General features: G+C 39.3%; 1 long non-coding RNA gene across 1 annotated transcript; it reads left to right on the top strand.

Moving 5' to 3' along the window:
* The first annotated feature begins 2,101 nt into the window (after window positions 1–2,101).
* LOC109199025 (uncharacterized) lies at window positions 2,102–14,129 on the top strand. The gene is made up of 3 exons (XR_002059532.2): window positions 2,102–2,396; window positions 5,624–5,749; window positions 14,071–14,129. It is a non-coding gene; the product is annotated as an uncharacterized LOC109199025 (long non-coding RNA).
* Window positions 14,130–15,506: the final 1,377 nt, after the last annotated feature.

Consider the following 15,506-nt stretch of genomic DNA (forward strand, 5'->3'; position numbering starts at 1 on the left):
TGATGTTCACACAGAAGAAGTTGGAAAATAGCTGAAAAGTTTTTAAATTAAAATTTCGAAAACCTAAGAAATGAGAACAGAAAATTTAGAGTCAGAAAACATCTGAATGAATATTAAAAGGTCATATTCTTTGAATCACTGAATGACTAAAGTGTAATCCCTCCACTTGGATCCACACAGTTTTAAAGGTTTACATCTCTGAGCTTTGAAAGACTTGCTGTTGGAAAGAGAACAACGATGGCTTCGTTTTGAGGGTAAAATGATGGCTGTAGAGCAAACACTGTGGACACAGCAGCAGTTGAAAGAGAAGTGTTTAAGATGAATCTTGGCACAGTGAGAGACAGAGCTCGTTAGGCAGGCAGGTGTGAGCCTGGTTGCTATAGTGACTGCACCCAATGGCTCAGTACACACGCACACAGACATGCACCTCACTTTTGCTGCTTAAAATGAACAGAAAAGTCAGGCCGAAACAAATCCTTCCCAAATTAAAAGTACAGGTCCTATTGACGAAATTCTTTCACCGTGAGCGGCAGCAATGTCCAGTCTACCTAATTCTCAGTTTTCATGCCTGTGGAGTTTATTATATGGACGTGGTGACAGTGTAAAGACACCATGCTCTTCTGATTTTCAAACGAACCTTCTGAGCCATTTTAACATTAGAGTCTATGGAGGAGTTGGAGGGAGGAGGCTGTGCTTTGGTGACATTTATGAAAGAACCATAACACCTAGTACAATAGTAAACACATTGGATGAAAGAGGACAGCGATGGCTACGTTTTGAGGGTAAAATCAGACCTGTAGAGCAAACGCTGCGGACACAGCAGCAGTTTTAAAAAAGATTTTAGGATTAATTTTTTTGCTCCTCTCACTCTGGCAGTTGAGCTGTCTCACTCTAGCCCCAACATTCCGTCCCATACACACCCATTATAAACTCTGAAACGGGTGAAAAAACATCATGAAACTTAAACTGGAACTGAAGATAAAGTATAATAGATATTGAAAAGATGAATAGAAGTTGAATAGTTGAATGTCTTGGCTTCGTTTTAAAGTTTGAATGGTGGTCCTATGTCAACGTATGTGGAAGTAGATACAGTTTAAAGAGGAGTGAGTTGAAGAAGAATTTGAAGGGTCTCCCCATTGAAATACATGGGAAATTTTTGTTGAAAAAAGTTAAATAATTTTAAAAATATAAATGTTAAAAATGAGAAAAGTAGAAGCAGTCATGTCCTAAAGAAGAGGAATCTAACGGTGTTTGAATGGTTTTTCTAAGTTGAACGGTTTTGAAGGAGATACAGTACAAAAAACGTACGGAATCTATAATAAAATAGAATAAAGATTAGAAGAACAATACTGTGAATGCTTTTACAAGCATTCACACTAATAAAGATTAGAAGAACAATACTGTGAATGCTTTTACAAGCATTCACACTAATAATAAAGATTACAACAACAATACTGTGAATGCTTTTACAAGCATTCACACTAATAAAGATTACAACAACAATACTGTGAATGCTTTTACAAGCATTCACACTAAATATCGTCTTGATGCATTCTCAATCATCCAGGAAAGTAAATCTCCAAAAGTTGAATCTGTTCATCTGGACGTAGCGTTTTGTGGGAGAAACATGTCTGTGAAGGTTCTCAGTCATCCAGGTCATCGTAGTCAAAGGAGTTTGCAAAGAAACGCGTCTGGACTTCTTTAAGTTGTGGATTCCACTGGGTTTAAATCTTATTACTCTCGGCCATTTGACCTTAGAACTGAAGAAGCTTCTCGGATGAGAGGTGAAACGTCTTCAAGCAACTTAAACAAGTCCAGACGCTTTTCTTTGCAAACTCCTTTGACTTGTGGGAGAAACGTTTCGTCACTCATCCAAGTGACTTCTTCAGTCTCTGCTGACTGCAGGTTTCCCCAACCCTTGATTGTTGATCAATGGTCATGAGAATTTGCATAATTATGATTAAGGAACTGACCTCACAGCCCATTGTTCCTTCAGTGGGCTGGTTTCAGTCATTATGCAAATGTACTGTTTATAAGGGTTGGGGAAACCTGCAGTCAGCAGAGACTGAAGAAGTCACTTGGATGAGTGACGAAATGTTTCTCCCACAAAACGCTACGTCCAGATGAACAGATTCAACTTTTGGAGACATATAGAAAAATAGTCTTGGAATATAAACAAAAGGATGCAGGGCAGGAGAACAGCCAACCCCCAGGACAGGACAGGAAGCCACAGGTACAAGCCGGGGGGAAGGAAATCAGCCTTTAGAATAGGACTCCAGATGCATCTGTATTTTATTTTCTTCCAGCGCAAATAAAGACTGATTTTGGAAGTAAAAGTCTCCGCCTGATCGCTACCATCAAAAAGAATCCGTGAAGGCGGCGTACTTCTTCTTATGGTGAGAGTAAAGTCATCTCACTTTGGTAATATAATTATAATATTGCAAATATTAAAGTTATTTTTATATTAGTCATTATTAGTTATTACAGCAGTGAACTTGAACTTTGTCAAATACTGAGCTTCAGTAAAGATTGCATTTATTTATATTTCCTATCACCTTAAATATTCACTCAAAGACAAGTATCTTTGACAGTGTGTATATATAGATGTATTATATATTGTTATTTCATTTTGTTGGCATTACCGAATTTGGCTCAATGCTTATGTATATGTGTATCAAGAAAATGTTAGAACTGTGATAACTGTTTCTGATAAAATGAAAAGTAGACTGATATATTAAATATTAGCTTACTGGGTGAGAAAATCAGACCATGTCATAACTGCTTTAAGTCATACAGAATAGATATCACAGCCTAAACAGGCTGACTTCTGCTAAATGGGTCAAACTGGGCAGAAAGTATACAAACACATAACATCCTTATAGAATATGATGTAACACTATAGATCAACTTACCTCAGAATATATAAAGCATATAAACAATTACAGCAATATGATGCAACAAACACAGCAGTACTACTAATCCAAAATATTCAAAGCTTCATAGAACTGAAACAAACATGGGCACTTATTTTCAAGTCCATTCTGCTGCTGATACATACTTTAGGTTTCTGGATATTCTAACCATCACACACACTCCTTTGTGCCTTTTGCTTTGCCCTGTCCAGAGGTTTACCATAAAGGACAGTGACTATATAAGAACCTATAGGTAAATGAATACCACAAGCATAAACTAACTTCAATATTAGTGCTTTCAAAGTCTGGGGTAAAACCCAGACGTGGCCATGTACTGCCAACATATATCAAACACTTCTGAGCTAAATTTTACAACAGACTGATTGATAGGTTTGTAGCTTGAACCTATTCGCTGGAACGTTGAAGACAATGTAATTACACAGCAAGCAAGACACGAAGTAGGCAAAGTTCTTTATGTTTCACGTGCACGGGAGAGAACTGAACAAACGCCGTTCCTTCGCTTGACCCCAGTTGCTTTCACCTACAAATGAACCTCTCTAACTGTATGTGTGTGTATGTGCTAACCAAATAGGGTGCTAACCACAGTTGAACCCCATTTCACCTCGCCGCCTAGCTCCTGACCTCTCACCAGACAGAGAGACAGAAGCCACTCTCATATATGTAATAACCGAACTGAAACTATGTATATGTAATCTACTGAATAAATGTTTTAATCAAGAACCTCTACTAAAAGCTTAATCAAAAGATATAAATGCATAAAAGATAATACAAATAACCTGATTGTTCATAACCTGCTCAAAATACTTCCACTCAGACTCTACTTTCGGTTTCACTTCTGCAGAAAGCCTGCCCTGCAAACCTGCAGTTTCCTGTCTTATTCTGGCACAGAGTATACTCCGCGTTAGGCCTTTCTTTTACAATGGAGTCTGCATATAAACATTTAAGATTATAAATTCAACTCAGCAGTTTAAAGTGGTTATAACTGCACCTGTAATAAAAGCTTAATTGGGTGCCAATATGTTTAAACATCTAAATGCAATATCAATATTAATAATTAATGGAATGGTAATGATGATTATAAAATAGCAGCAAAAATTGCAGCAAAATATCCCTCTACTTTTCCACAGGTACATGAATATGCATAGGTTCATTAACATATGACATCTTACATAGGTATGCATGTGAGGTACGACCTCTCCCATGCTCCTAAAATGTGGGTGTGAAAGTCAGAGAGCTCTGGAATGCACACAAAGCCTTTTACAGCCTACTAAAGATCACACATCCTATCACTACACAATCGATTATACACCTCTAAGCATATATGGGTAGATATTTCTAAGCATAAATGACCATAGACAATACAAATCTAACACTGATAGATCTTTCCTCTCTATCTATGCAGTGTACTGTACTCTTTACTATTGTTGGGCAATAGACCCATTTAAACAATGTAAACTCTCTCAAAGGCATTTACAATTATCTTTACTGTGCCCACATCAGTGATTGGGGAAACCAAAACAATCGCATTTAACACTGGAAGAACTACCTCATTCTTTAGGTGCTTCAGGCATGTTTACGGCCTATCATAAATCCCTCAATGAAATGTGACGAACCCAAAATCCTACCTTTAGGGTGTCAAACAATTTGTCAGAATTCAGTACACATGTCAAAAGAACTCACAACTGTTATTGTTTCCTCAGACAATGAGGACCTAATGCACTTATGCATCAGGAACTTACATGCTAGGAAAACAGTCTCACTACCATGCAGAATGTACTCAAGTAATTATTAGTCAATTAACTGTGAAATGCACATGCTATAATTACTCCAGTCACGTTTACTCAGGCTCAGGACTCTAAAAGAGTTTGATGTTCGGAGAGTCGTGTAAATGCATATCATTTATGAAATGATTAGAAAGGTCACACCAACGATCTTATCTGAACATTGATTTACCCCCTTGTAGAGGTTTAATACCTGTACATGAACGGTTAATCCCACAAATCATAGTAAAAAAAAAGCCATGGAAAGAATCATCATGAAAAAACTCGTGGAAAACATAGAAAGCATTGTTTCATGTTAAACCTGGATAAACCTGGAATCCCTCCTTTTGACACATGGTCTCTCCCATGAGTCAAATCATCAGAACTAGGAGAATAACAAAAGAAAAGGGTTTGTTAGATCATTCCTCAGGCAATATCAGGGCTTCTTCTCCAGAGTAATTTCGCTCCAGCCCTGTAAACCCTGTGTTAGACAATAAAATCAGTATTAATGTCATGTTAAGTGGGTCTAACTCTTGGCTCCGCCTGGAGCCTGCATCCACACCACAATTACCTAGAAACGAAAATCAGTAAGTAAATACAAACTTCACTCTTGCAAACAACTGTTGGGTGATAGGAGTAATAAGGCATCCCACACCACAGACGCAAGTGTGCCATGTGCAGTTATTTCCCCAAATCATTAAAAACACTACTGTTGCCATAATTTTCCCAAATTATGGATCATTCCATCTGTTCAATCAAAACTACTGTAAGCAGTGACTTTTCTTAAGTAATGTCACTCACTTGTTTTCACACTATGAGCTCAACAGTGATATGATAATGAGCCCAACACTAAGATGTTCTGTGTTCACTCCGCATCCTGCTTCATCTTCACTCATGTCTGTCTGTGTCTGTGCCGAATCCTCTACAAAGACCCTCAGAGAGAGGAAAAAAAAAACAATAGCAGTGGAGCGTCCTGGAGACCTGACGGTCTGGATCATCAGACTCCAGAGGTGCTGCTGTAAATCATGTGGTCAACCCTCCTTTTCTGTCAAGGAAGTAAGTGCACTGTTATAAAAAAACAAAACAAAACCATATTAGGCCTTGTTCAGGACATGTCTAAATATACATTTAAAAAAACCTGTCTTTCTCTTACAAAAAGAAAACAACCCAAACCTAACTGGCAGAATCAGTCTGGTACTAAGACAAAACCCCCAAATCTGCCAGAAATCACAGGAAAAGTTTTGCTTCCTGGTGAAACAACATGCTGTATGGATTAGAATCTGCCATGCAGTGTTGCAGCCAATGCTTCTGGCTTTAGTTGATGACTGATGCTTACATGGTCTGAAATCAGACTTAAGAGTCACTACCTTTGTTCATGTTCCTCACATCATATTTACTGGTTGCCCACAAGTGCTCAAGAATATCACATGATTCTGGAAAGTCTGGGGCCAACTGACCTAGTTCCACCTGCAAGATACACAGAGAAATTTCTCCCCCTTTTTATTAGCAGCTGCACAGTTCACACAACACTAATGTTCACCATTAAACGCTTCGTAAACACTTCATGGCAGTGTTTCATCACTAGAAGCACAGACCTTCCCCAGGTCTGTGCTTTTTCACTCCTTTTTCATTTTCACAGACCCAATCATTTTATTTAACTTTTCTTCTCTTTCCAACACAAAACATGTGACATGTTGTCGTGTATTTCTCTTATGTATTCAGAGGTGTGTATCTGGGTGCAAGCTTCACCCATGCATCAGGAACAAGAAACTCATTTCAACCCTCTGTTACATCTTATTCACTTGTTTTATAATCCAGTCATCTTTCCCTGATCTAGTAACAATCAACTAATTTGCAAATCAGCTATTAACCCACTAAGTTGACAGGATAACAGAAATGCATGTTCAATATATTATCACAAAAGATAATTTGGTCCATACAGTAAATTACTTGTCCTGCACCGATCAAGCAGAAAGCATCTGACAATTTACTATATTACAGTTTTTTACAGCCGCTAGGACACATTTCTCAATACTTAGGTCACTTTTGCAAAACTCTTCACACAATTCTCCTAACTGACCCTGAGCTTGGCAAAGCAGTTCATTTCACATTCAAAATGCACTACAACTACCAAAACACTTTATTCAGGTCTCAAATAAACTCATTCTTCCAGAACACTAGCAAACGTTGACAGCCGACAAACACACTTTGTCACCCACAAAACAATGACCTAAAAAACACTAACAACATGTAGCATTACATAGTGTTTTCTTGTGTAAAACAGGGACACATCTCTGTTCATAATTTCAATATATGTTACTGGAATGAATCAGACATCATGCAGAATTCGTTAATATTTGCTTATGTATTTTTATTTTTTTGCACTAAGTAATCCCAAAATACAAGAATTTGTATACACACCATCCACTGATACACATACAATAGTAATGCTTTTTTTTTTTTTTTTTCTTTTCTTTCTTTTTTTCTTTTTTTTCTTTTTCTTTATAAAAAGTGGGCCTTTCATTTGTCATTCAGTGGCCCATACAGGGGGTGAGAGGCCAAGGGGGGTGGGGATTCCCATTCATTTTCTATGGCGGTCCGGGACCGGGAACACCACTGATGTAACAAAGTTGATTAAAACACTCAAAATGCAGTGAAAGAGGTGCTCATCACTTTTATATGTTCAAGTGTATAGTGTGGAGGATATCATAAGGTCTCGAGGCAATCGGATGTAAATTGGTCAGATTTGACCCGAACACGAGTGGCCACACCACTGAACAGAGCTTTCAGAGGGAAGCTATCCATAGAGGTCAAAACTAGTTTTTGTACCCAGATGTAAATATGCTTTTTAATGCTGTTAAGATTGGCCTTTTGAACATGGGAGTCTATGGGAACTTATTCAGCCCCAAGTGGCCACTTGAGGAACTGCAGTTGTTGTCCAAGTTTGCCGCTTGGTCTTCCCTCACTTATTCTTATATATTCATCAGAAATTTCCCAGGGATGTGCCTTCGGTTGCAATCCAGTGACAATTAAGGCCACAGTGAATTACTTATATTTTCACATGTATGAAACACTGTATTCACCATTTCTAACTTTCTCTTCTAAAGGAGCCTGATCCCTGACCATGACTCATTTGGCCATGTGATCACTCTCCTTTTTTTCCCCATTTCTAAGACTAAGGTCTCATTCACCAACAATATGTAATATGACCTAACCAGTCTCCATTCAAGATCATCTTCTTGGATATGTCTAGACAACTTGCACTGCGCCTGAAATGTCACCATGCTGCCACTTTGGATGTAGACTGTAGAAAGAAAATTGTTCCATTACAAAACTGCTCAGAATAAGATTTGTTGATTTGATTATTTTTCTGAGTTACAAGGTGATATTTTTCTTTTTTTATCATGCTTCATTATGTTAATTACATTCAAGAAAAACTGGAGTTTATACAGCTGATATCTCTTTTTTTTTTTTTTTTTTTTGAAAAAGCCATGATCACCCCACTCTGTGTCTAGGTGTCTTCCAGAAACTGGCAGTAGGACTGGGAGTTGAGCTTGACTCCATCCTCAACCCGAAAAGGCCCCACAAGCTCATCTTTGATGATACCAGCCCAAACCAGTACTCCACCTCCACCTTGCTGGCGTCTGAGTCGGACTGGAGCTCTCTGCCCTTTACCAATCCAGCCACGGGCCCATCCATCTGGCCCATCAAGACTCACTCTCATTTCATCAGTCCATAAAACCTTAGAAAAATCAGTCTTGAGATATTTCTTGGCCCAGTCTTGACGTTTCAGCTTGTGTGTCTTGTTCAGTGGTGGTCGTCTTTCAGCCTTTCTTACCTTGACCATGTCTCTGAGTATTGCACACCTTGTGCTTTTGGGCACTCCAGTGATGTTGCAGCTCTGAAATATGGCCAAACTGGTGGCAAGTGGCATCTTGGCAGCTGCACGCTTGACTTTTCTCAGTTCATGGGCAGTTATTTTGCACCTTGGTTTTTCCACACGCTTCTTGTGACCCTGTTGACTATTTTAAATGAAACGCTTGATTGTTCGATGATCACGCTTCAGAAGCTTTGCAATTTTAAGACTGCTGCATCCCTCTGCAAGATATCTCACTATTTTTGACTTTTCTGAGCCTGTCAAGTCCTTCTTTTGACCCATTTTGCCAAAGGAAAGGAAGTTGCCTAATAATTATGCACACCTGATATAGGGTGTTGATGTCATTAGACCACACCCCTTCTCATTACAGAGATGCACATCACCTAATATGCTTAATTGGTAGTAGGCTTTCGAGCCTATACAGCTTGGAGTGAGACAACATGCATGAAGAGGATGATGTGGACAAAATACTCATTTGCCTAATAATTCTGCACTCCCTGTATCAACAATGGCAGTTTCCTGCACATCAGTGAACATCCGTTTTCTCCCTCCTGTGTGAGGTAACCATTGAGTCCTAAGCAGAAATGCAACAACAATTACACAAAAGCTTATTTACTTCTGAAATGTGCAAATGCCCTTGCAGAATACAAGTTACCTGTTGGTTTGCCGGAAAACTCTAACAATAGATGCCACTGTAGAGCGTTGCAGATTTGGCTGCACTCTCTGACCAGCCTCTCTCATTGAGTGACCATGATTTACTACATGATCAATTACAGTAGCTCTGATCTCATCTGCGACTACAGCTCTTGACCTTCCTCTTATTCTTCTTCCACCACGCATATGTATTCCTCGCCCCCTCCCAGCCACTCTTCTTCCTCTTTCAACCACTTCTCCATTTCTGGCTGGGTCCATGTTTACATCACAAAACAAACCTATTCAGCAGTTGTCTCCTTTTGTAATGCAATTGAAGGAGTAACACCTGTGTGGATGTTCATCTACAATGAGAATCAGCTGTGGCTGGTTAAACTGCATTTTTAGATTTAAAATGTGTTTCAATAAAATATTGCTGTTGAATTTTGCTGTCTTATTCAGTTTTGGATTATGTTATTGTTTTGACCATAAGTTTAACAGTTTTGAAAACATTATGTAAGTACATGCAAAATGTCCTGTACGTACAAAGATTTTTGGCAGTTGTTGTGTCTGAGTGAGAAAATAATTCATGAAATTTGAGAGATGTAGTCATTGAATGCATTTTGTGCCAAAACAATGATAACTGATCCTCAGTTTAGCCCACATAGACTTCTGTTGTGCTCACTGTGTGAGGAGTTTTGCAAAAGTGACCTAAGTATTGCGAAATGCGTCTGTAAAAAACTGTAACAACTAAATTTATTGTCTGATGTGATCACTGGTTGGTCGTACCAGACTCTCTCCTTCTTTTTTTTCCCCCTTTCACCAAAAGTTTCACCTATTGTCCTGTAACTTGGAGAGTTAATTGTCAGCAGTGGATACACTCAGCATTTGATAACAAGTGTCTGTTAAATTTACACTATTTTAACACTGATGACAGATAACAAGCTGATCTTCAGTGTGTGTGTGTGTGTGTGTGTGTGTGTGTGTGTGTGTGTGTGTGTGTGTGTGTGTGTGTTAGTAGGCAGGGTTAATGGCGGTGTGTGCAGTGGAGCTGCAGATTCAGCAGGGCATGTCCTTAAAACTGCCCTTCCTTCACATTTCTCTGTTTATGTGTGTTAGTGTGTGTTTCATTTTTACCTTTGTTGCGATCCTACGGACTCTTTCTCAACCTCCACAAGACAGTCGGCAACAGTTTTCCAACCCAATTTTCGTGTGTTCACACATTAACAACAACAGCCTTCATTTTTCCTCCATGCTTTCTTCTCCCCACTTCTCACAGCTTCTGTCTCTCTCCCACATCTGCAGCAGTTCACGGTTGTAGCGTGTCAGAGGCCCAGTGGGTTGTTCTTCTTCAGCTTTGCCTTTTGTCTTTCACACTTTTGTGTCTCTTCCTTTGCCATCAACTCCCAGTATGGCAAATGTGAAACTCAGACAGTCTTCTCAAGTCCATTCACACACAGTGATGTTGCTGATGATCATCTAATCGAATCACTTTATCACTGAAGTCACTTAAATAAATCAGTTTGAGCATATTTGCACTGCACAAGACACTTTCACATGCGGATTGCACAACTCTGGACATTATATTTCTTCATTTCCATTTAGTACTTGTACAGCTGCTGTCATTGTTCTATATTTCTTCATATATTCTTATATATTTCTATATTGTATATTTGTGTATTGTTTATTTTGTTGTACAGTTATTTTATTTTCAACTTTAATTTTTATATTTTTTTGTGCAGCCCTAAATGATGCCATCGAACAGATTTTTTTTATCCATTATTTTTAAAGATTGGTTATATAAGGATATCACAGGCTGAATTGTAAATGGTGCTGCTTGGGTCCAAACTGTCATACAATATGAAAAATGAGAGAATATCATGGAATGCTGTCACAGTCTGGCAGACACAGACTGTATGGAGTGACGTAGAGGACCCAAAATGCAGACAAAATGGAACGTGGAACAAAACTTGAATTAACAAAAAGTGAGTCTTTTAATGAGGCTGGTAGAACAAGGTACAACAAAGGGCAAGGCAAACTGAAGTAAAACTAACATTATCCTAAACTGCAAGAACTAAACAAACAACATGAAAAACTTGAACATGAAATCTAGAAACATGGCATGGGAAACATGGCGTGAACAACAGACGACCTGACACAGAATGACCAGAAACACAGACTAAATACACACAAGGGTGATTAGGGGAAGTGGAAACACATGGGGAAACAGCTGACACTAGTCTGACATAACGAGACAAAGGAAGCAAAGCTGACTACACTGACATAGGACACAGACCTTTAAAATAAAACAGGAAACATGAGACGCAGACATGACAATACAAACTTGATAACATAAGACACGCAGCATGAAACACAAAGGGTGAGGGAAACTTAAATACAGGGGAAGAAAATACAAGAGGAATCTAATAACCAAATGAACTTCGCTGACCTAAAGAACTTAAACATAAACCATAAACATCAAAAATGAACTAGAACTCAAAACACTGGGTCAAAAGACCCAGGAACGTGACAAATGCATAAATGACTGAGCTGCTGAAGTAGGTATATACTGTCGAATTAACTTAAAACAATTCAGATTAGCCTTGACTGTCTTAGCAATCTTCCTTACATGCTTGTCAAATTTATGACGTAAATCAAAAATTATTCCTAAAAACTTAGCATCTTTGAGTTCTTTTATTTCTTCGTTCCTTAACTGGATTTTAAACTCATCGTTTATCTCAGACCTTCCCAAAGTGTGGGGCTCGCCCCCTAGGGGGGGTGCAGAGCCAATACAGGGGGGCGCGGCATGAAAGAGGGGGGGAAACAAAACGCTTGGACACTGCTAGCATGGGGCGGCCACAGAAATGCAAAGCAGGAGATGAAGCATCGCTGAATATGTTTCCAAACCAACTTCATTCTAAGCCAAAGACTAAAAAATATGGTGAAGCATATCTTCCCTTTGGCTTCACCTGCACAAGTGCTGAGGTAGGTCTCCCCTGCAGAATTGGTTTTCCCTTGGTGAGGAGCACGCGCTGGGCTCTCCAAATCACGGACAAACAGTATCCCACAGCTGTTTATGTTTTTAAACCCATTTTGCAAAGAGAGACATTTTTTGAAAAATGTATTGATAGCAATGTTGAATATTATTACACAGGGAAAAAACAACTACACGTAAAATAATTACACCGTGACCCCTCTGCCTTTCTAAATGGAGGGACAGTAACTGCGTGTGTGGCAGAGGCGTCACGGTGTAATTATTTTACGTGTAGTTCTTTTTTTTTCCTGTGTAATAATATTCAACATTACTATCAATACATTTTTCAAAGAATGCCTCTCTGTGCAAAATGGGTTCAAAAACAAAAACAGCTGTGGGATACTGTTTGTCCGTGATTTGAACAGGGGGAACAAATTACGGCAGGATCAGCCTGATATTATTTGTATCCCACTGTAACTTTACTGCATAAAGAGATAACATGTCCAAAATGTCAGGAGTAGTTAGTTATTACAAGAAGTGTTTGTGAACTAAAAATCAAGAATGTGGGATCCTGTTTGTCCGTGATTTGGAGAGCCCAGCGCTGCTCCCGACGCAGGGAAACTAATTTTGCAGGGGAGACCTACCTTGGCACTTGTGCAGGTGAAGCCAAAGGGAAGATATGCTTCACCATATTTTCCTGTCTTTGGCTTGGAAGGAAGTTGGTTTGGAAACATATTTGGTGATGCTTCATCTCCTGCTTTGCGTTCATGTGGGAGCCCCGTCAAAAACCTGTCCACAGTGTCCAAGCGCTCTTCTCTTTTTTTTTTTCTTTTCATACCGCGCCCCCCTGCAATGGCTCTGCGCCCCCCCTAGGGGGCGGGCCCCACACTTTGGGAACCTCTGGTTTATCTGATCATCAGGAACAAGAAACTAAGAATCTGTTAGTCTCACTCATTTAAACCCTCTGCTGCATTCTGTTCACCCCTGCTATCATTCAATCATCTTTCCTAATATAATATTAGTCCACTAGTTCATATATCCCTTCTCATCTCACTAAGTGAACCGAACAAGATGATAAAATCAGAAACACAGGCTTAAAATACCATCTGGTATTCATGAGCTTCATTGCATGTGTGTGTATGTGTTAGTAGGATTAAAACATTCTGTGCTTATGTATGTCGTTTTAATTACTTTACCCCTTTTTCTGAAACAAATCTGTTTACTACACCTTCTTGTTTCAGAAACATCTAAAGAAGAAAGTCTCTATTGTAGTCAGGCACAGCTAAATTCTGCTTGTGAGTTAACCTAGCCAACCACACTGTGTGTTGTTAACACCTATAACATGTACCCCCTCGTGATGTGTGCCACTTCCTCTGTCCTCTATTTGTACCACCATATGGAGAACCACAATAGCCACACACATTGAAATACACAATTCCTAGATGCTTAGATGATGAATTGTAGAATAAATTCTCCATTTGTAAAATAATTTTAGAATTCCACATTAACAAAGTGAGTTTCAAAATGTTTTTTAAAAACCTCATTACCATCCTAGGGGAGCTAGGATGGTAATGAGGTGCTTGGAAATGTTGTAGGTGGCTGAGTTTATACTGCTACCATTGAGACTGATCCGGACTCCGTCTTTGTGGATCTATGGATGTCCATATATACAGGGTGTAGCATCCCCTGGGTAAAGGCGGTGATATGCAGGGGGGTCAGTGATTTTTCCCTTTCAAGTTGTTGTAGGCAACTGATGACTTTCTTTTTGTAGTTGCTTCTGGGGTTTCACCTTGAAGCTTCATAGGTATTGTTGTTACTGAGGAGTTTAGTCATGTTTATTTGCTCTGCTTCTTTTTGTCAGGGATACAATACATATATATACTTTTTGTGTCCCAGCTGAGTAACAGGAGGAGAAGAGTCTGGTGGTGCAGCAGAGGAACAATTTCAGCCATTTGGACTCAGCTCAGCCACTACAGAGGAAACAATGACTTCAACACAAAAGGTGAGAAAAACATCACAGTTACACTGTTATTGAAACTGTGTGTACAGCTGGTTGGTTTTTAAAAACATGTTAACAGCAGCTTTATCTTTTCCATCCTGGGCTCCTCCATATATACAGAATCTACATTCACAACCAAAAACCACAGAAGTTACAAGAAAATACAAAGATCATATTTTCTCTACACACATTGAAACAACAATATCATCAGTTGAACTCACAATTTTTTATGAGTAAAAGAGTTTCTCTACTGATCAATATTTCTTCAATAATGTCATTTTCATTACAACTCTCATTGTAGCACATCATTGTAATGTGATACTATCACCAGAAGGTGGTGGTAACACACCAACAATGTGTTTTTTGACACGTTCCACCAATGGAGGAAGTTTCAGTTTGTTCCACGACTGCATTTCACTCACTGCCTCTGTTTGTATCTCTGTCACTGCAGGACCAACATGGAGCAAGAAGTCAGCGCTCTCAGGAGGCCGACAAACCTCACAGAAGAAAGGGAGAGAAAACCTACAGCTGTGATGAGTGTGGGAAGAATTTTACCCAGGCTGGAGACCTAAAAAGACACCAACTCATCCACAGTGGATTTAAAGCGTACAGCTGTGACTTGTGTGGAAAGTCTTTTACCCTGGCTCAAAGCCTAAAAAAACACCAAGTCATCCACAGTGGAGTTAAACCTTTCAGCTGTGAGTTGTGTGGAAAGTCTTTTACCCTGGCTGGAGACTTAAAAACTCACCAACACATCCACAGTGGAGTTAAAGCGTACAACTGTGACCTGTGTGGAAAATCTTTTACCCAGGCTGGAAACTTAAAAAGACACCAAGTCATCCACAGTGGATTTAAACCTTACAGCTGTGAGTTGTGTGGAAAGTCTTTTACCCTGACTCAAAACTTAAAAAGACACCAAGTCATCCACAGTGGAGTTAAAGCTTACAGCTGTGACTTGTGTGGAAAGTCTTTTACCCTGGCTGGAGACTTAAAAACTCACCAACTCATCCACAGTGGAGTTAAAGCTTACAGCTGTGACTTGTGTGGAAAGTCTTTTACCCTGGCTGGAGACTTAAAAACTCACCAACTCATCCACAGTGGAGTTAAACCTTACAGCTGTGAGTTGTGTGGAAAGTCTTTTACCCAGGCTGCACACTTAAAAAAACACCAAGTCACCCACAGTGGATTTAAAGCACACAGCTGTGAGTTGTGTGGTAAGGCTTTTGCTCAAAATAGCGACTTACAGAGGCATCTAGATACCCACTCTGGAATTAAGGCGTACAGCTGCGACTTTTGTGGAAAAAGTTTCAGCAACAAACACTACCGAAATATT

The sequence above is a fragment of the Oreochromis niloticus genome, linkage group LG3, assembly GCF_001858045.2.
Source record: "Oreochromis niloticus isolate F11D_XX linkage group LG3, O_niloticus_UMD_NMBU, whole genome shotgun sequence".
NCBI lineage: Eukaryota > Metazoa > Chordata > Actinopteri > Cichliformes > Cichlidae > Oreochromis > Oreochromis niloticus.